Genomic DNA, 6,000 nt, shown 5'->3' on the forward strand with positions numbered 1-6,000 from the left:
CAGCAAAACTCTCAATTAACATTGATGGAGAAACCAAGATATTCCATGACAAAACCAAATTTACACAATATCTTTCTACAAATCCAGCACTACAAAGGATAATAAATGGTAAAGCCCAACATAAGGAGGCAAGCTATACCCTAGAAGAAGCCAGAAACTAATCGTCTTGGCAACAAAACAAAGAGAATGAAAGCACACAAACATAACCTCACATCCAAATATGAATATAAAGGGAAATAATAATCACTATTCCTTAATATCTCTCAATATCAATGGACTCAACTCCCCAATAAAAAGACATAGATTAACAAACTGGATACGCAACGAGGACCCTGAATTCTGCTGCCTACAGGAAACACACCTCAGAGACAAAGACAGACACTACCTCAGAGTGAAAGACTGGAAAACAACTTTCCAAGAAAATGGTCAGAAGAAGCAAGCTGGAGTAGCCATTCTAATATCAAATAAAATCAATTTCCAACTAAAAGTCATCAAAAAAGATAAGGAAGGACACTTCATATTCATCAAAGGAAAAATCAACCAAGATGAACTCTCAATCCTAAATATCTATGCCCCAAATACAAGGGCACCTACATACGTAAAAGAAACCTTACTAAAGCTCAAAACACACATTGCATCTCACACAATAATAGTGGGAGATTTCAACACCCCACTCTCATCAATGGACAGATCATGGAAACAGAAATTAAACAGTGATGTCGACAGACTAAGAGAAGTCATGAGCCAAATGGACTTAACGGATATTTATAGAACAGTCTATCCTATAGCAAAAGGATATACCTTCTTCTCAGCTCCTCATGGTACTTTCTCCAAAATTGACCATATAATTGGTCAAAAAACGGGCCTCAACAGGTACAGAAAGATAGAAATAATCCCATGCGTGCTATCGGACCACCACGGCCTAAAACTGGTCTTCAATAACAATAAGGGAAGAATGCCCTCATATACGTGGAAATTGAACAATGCTCTACTCAATGATAACCTGGTCAAGGAAGAAATAAAGAAAGAAATTAAAAACTTTTTAGAATTTAATGAAAATGAAGATAAAACATACCCAAACTTATGGGACACAATGAAAGCTGTGCTAAGAGGAAAACTCATAGCGCTGAGTGCCTGCAGAAAGAAACAGGAAAGAGCATATGTCAGCAGCTTGACAGCACACCTAAAAGCTCTAGAACAAAAAAGAAGCAAATATACCCAGGAGGAGTAGAAGGCAGGAAATAATCAAACTCAGAGCTGAAATCAACCAAGTAGAAACAAAAAGGACCATAGAAAGAATCAACAGAACCAAAAGTTGGTTCTTTGAGAAAATCAACAAGATAGATAAACCCTTAGCCAGACTAACGAGAGGACACAGAGAGTGCGTCCAAATTAACAACATCAGAAATGAAAAGGGAGACATAACTACAGATTCAGAGGAAATTCAAAAAATCATCAGATCTTACTATAAAAGCCTATATTCAACAAAATTTGAAAATCTTCAGGAAATGGACAATTTCCTAGACAGATACCAGGTATCGAAGTTAAATCAGGAACAGATAAACCAGTTAAGCAACCCCATAACTCCTAAGGAAATAGAAGCAGTCATTAAAGGTCTCCCAACCAAAAAGAGCCCAGGTCCAGATGGGTTTAGTGCAGAATTCTATCAAACCTTCATAGAAGACCTCATACCAATATTATCCAAACTATTCCACAAAACTGAAACAGATGGAGCACTACCGAATTCCTTCTACGAAGCCACAATTACTCTTATACCTAAACCACACAAAGACACAACAAAGAAAGAGAACTTCAGACCAGTTTCCCTTATAAATATCGACGCAAAAATACTCAATAAAATTCTGGCAAAACGAATTCAAGAGCACATCAAAACAATCATCCACCATGATCAAGTAGGCTTCATCCCAGGCATGCAGGGATGGTTTAATATACGGAAAACCATCAATGTGATCCATTATATAAACAAACTGAAAGAACAGAACCACATGATCATTTCAATAGATGCTGAGAAAGCATTTGACAAAATTCAACACCCCTTCATGATAAAAGTCCTGGAAAGAATAGGAATTCATGGCCCATACCTAAACATAGTAAAAGCCATATACAGCAAACCAGTTGCTAAGATTAAACTAAATGGAGAGAAACTTGAAGCAATCCCACTAAAATCAGGGACTAGACAAGGCTGCCCACTCTCTCCCTACTTATTCAATATAGTTCTTGAAGTTCTAGCCAGAGCAATCAGACAACAAAAGGAGATAAAGGGGATACAGATCAGAAAAGAGGAGGTCAAAATATCACTATTTGCAGATGATATGATTGTATTTTTAAGTGATCCCATAAGTTCCAACAGAGAACTACTAAAGCTGATAAACAACTTCAGCAAAGTGGCTGGGTATAAAATTAACTCAAATAAATCAGTTGACTTCCTCTATACAAAAGAGAAAGAAGCCGAGGAAGAAATTAGGGAAACGACACCCTTCATAATGGACCCAAATAATATAAAGTACCTCGGTGTGACTTTAACCAAGCAAGTAAAAGATCTGTACAATAAGAACTTCAAGACACTGAGGAAAGAAATTGAAGAATCTCAGAAGATGGAAAGATCTCCCATGCTCATGGATTGGCAGGATTAATATAGTAAAATGGCCATTTTACCAAAAGCAATCTACAGAATCAATTCAATCCCCATTAAAATACCAATCAAATTCTTCAAAGAGTTAGACAGAACAATTTACAAATTCATCTGGAATAACAAAAAACCCAGGATAGCTAAAGCTATCCTCAACAATAAAAGGACTTCAGGGGGAATCACTATCCCTGAACTCAAGCAGTATTACAGAGCAATAGTGATAAAAACTGCATGGTATTGGTACAGAGACAGACAGATAGACCAATGGAATAGAATTGAAGACCCAGAAATGAACCCCCACACCTATGGTCACTTGATTTTTGACAAAGGAGCCAAAACCATCCAATGGAAAAAAGATAGCATTTTCAGCAAATGATGCTGGTTCAACTGGAGGGCAACATGTAGAAGAATGCAGATCGATCCATGCTTATCACCCTGTACAAAGCTTAAGTCCAAGTGGTTCAAGGACCTCCACATCAAAGCAGACACACTCAAACTAATAGAAGAAAAACTAGGGAAGCATCTGGAACACATGGGCACTGGAAAAAATTTCCTGAACAAAACACCAATGGCTTATGCTCTAAGATCAAGAATCGACAAATGGGATCTCATAAAACTGCAAAGCTTCTGTAAGGCAAAGGACACGGTGGTTAGGACAAAACGGCAACCAACAGATTGGGAAAAGATCTTTACCAATCCTACAACAGATAGAGGCCTTATATCCAAAATATACAAAGAACTCAAGAAGTTAGACCGCAGGGAGACAAATAACCCTATTAAAAAATGGGGTTCAGAGCTAAACAAAGAATTCACAGCTGAGGAATGCCGAATGGCTGAGAAACACCTAAAGAAATGTTCAACATCTTTAGTCATAAGGGAAATGCAAATCAAAACAACCCTGAGATTTCACTTCACACCAGTGAGAATAGCTAAGATCAAAAACTCAGGTGACAGCAGATGCTGGCGAAGAAGCGGAGATAGAGGAACACTCCTCCATTGTTGGTGGGATTGCAGACTGGTACAACCATTCTGGAAATCAGTCTGGAGGTTCCTCAGAAAATTGGACATTGAACTGCCTGAGGATCCAGCTATACCTCTCTTGGGCATATACCCAAAAGATGCCCCAACATATAAAAAAGACACGTGCTCTACTATGTTCATTGCAGCCTTATTTATAATACCCAGAAGCTGGAAAGAACCCAGATGCCCTTCAACAGAGGAATGGATACAGAAAATGTGGTACATCTACACAATGGAATATTACTCAGCTATCAAAAACAACGGCTTTATGAAATTCGTAGGCAAATGGTTGGAACTGGAAAATATCATCCTGAGTGAGCTAACCCAATCGCAGAAAGACATACATGGTATGCAGTCACTGATAAGTGGCTATTAGCCCAAATGCTTGAATTACCCTAGATGCCTAGAACAAACGAAACTCAAGACAGATGATCAAAATGTGAATGCTTCACTCCTTCTCTAAAAGGGGAACAAGAATACCCTTGGCAGGGAACAGAGAGGCAAAGATTAAAACAGAGACTGAAGGAACTCCCATTCAGAGCCTGCCCCACATGTGGCCCATACATATACAGACACCCAATTAGACAAGATGGATGAAGCAAAGAAGTGCAGACCAACAGGAGCCTGATGTACATCGCTCCTGAGAGACACAGCCAGAATACAGCAAATACAGAGGCGAATGCCAGCAGCAAACCACTGAACTGAGAATAGGAGCCCCGTTGAAGGAATCAGAGAAAGAACTGGAAGAGCTTGAAGGGGCTCGAGACCCCATATGTACAACAATGCCAAGCAACCAGAGCTTCCAGGGACTAAGCCACTACCTAAAGACTATACATGGACTGACCCTGGACTCTGACCTCATAGGTAGCAATGAATATCCTAGTAAGAGCACCAGTGGAAGGGGAAGCCCTGGGTCCTGCTAAGACTGAACCCCCTGTAAACTAGACTGTTTGGGGGAGTGTGGCAATGGGGGGAGGGTTGGTAGGGGAACACCCATAAGGAAGGGGAGGGGGGAGGGGGATGTTTGCCCGGAAACCAAAGAATTATTATTAAGTATTAAATAAATAAAAAAATTGAAAAAAATGGGTCACAATGTATACCGACCTTTCCATGCTGCTATGCAAATGGAATATTTTGATAATGTGACAGGTTTATAACTATTTCATCTTAGTTTCTCAGTAGTCTGTACTTTATGCCTCTGAACAATAAATATGTTGCCCTATTATACACACAGAAAAAAAGAAAAGGAAGTTTCTTTAAAAATATTTCAAATTATAAAAGTATTCATTTTCTGTGTTAGCTGTGGGAAGGTTGTTCATTTGTTTTTGTTAATTTGTTTGTTTTAATTGAAAATTGAGAAATATTTACAAAACATCAAAATAAGTGTGAAATCCATCACAGTAGAATCCTCTGCATTCCAGTAATTTTTCTACAGGAGCAAAGTCCACTGAGAGGTCAACTATGTACAACAAACATACTGCTTAATAATTGTCAGAGCTTTAAGTCTGTCTCATGTTCTCTACACTTAGATTTTTATAACTTTTGCATGAATGGGTGCAGATCTAATGTAATAGATCTAATAAGCTAGTATACGTGATTATGTCTCCTGCCCCCATGAGAAAGTACGTATTGTTTTGCTCTTTTGTTGTTGATGTTTGGGGAGCTATCTTTTTCATTATCCCCAATAGAAAATTAATCTAGTGATGAATTATTAAATAGAAACAAAAATTATGTATGATGATGAGAAGTTCCCCAAAACAGAGTGTACACAAAGTTAAATCTGAAATGTGTGTTGGTAGACATGCACACATGCTCTTGACTCATGTAGCTGACAAGCATTCAACTCCAGATCAACTTAAGTGATTTGGAAAATTAACTTATTTCACATAGAAGCAATCCAATGGGGAATATATTTTTTCTCAGTCGCTTCTTTAAGTGATCTAATGGTGAAATGGGATGTAAACAAATACTGTTATCCTGCATTTTTGTTTATACTAACATTTTAATTCATGTACAATCTCCATGTGCTCTTTCTCTATTTTGTTTCTCTGTGTCTGTGTTTTGCATGAATATATAGGCACACATGTGTATGTGGCATACATGTGAGTGCATGTGCATGTGTATGTGTGTGTGTGTGTGTGTGTGTCTTAAATGGTATTTGTAAACATAGGTAACATGTGTATATATAATTTGGATATACTGAAACTCACGTTTGATTTGTGGATCAACCATGTGACTGATCTACTCACAAATCTCTGAAATCCCATTATATCAAGTGAATAGAGAGAGAAGCTAATAGGCAGGTGGTATCTCCTATTCTACCTTTGTAA

This window comes from Rattus norvegicus, assembly GCF_036323735.1.
Source record: "Rattus norvegicus strain BN/NHsdMcwi chromosome Y unlocalized genomic scaffold, GRCr8 chrY_unlocalized_7, whole genome shotgun sequence".
Lineage (NCBI taxonomy): Eukaryota > Metazoa > Chordata > Mammalia > Rodentia > Muridae > Rattus > Rattus norvegicus.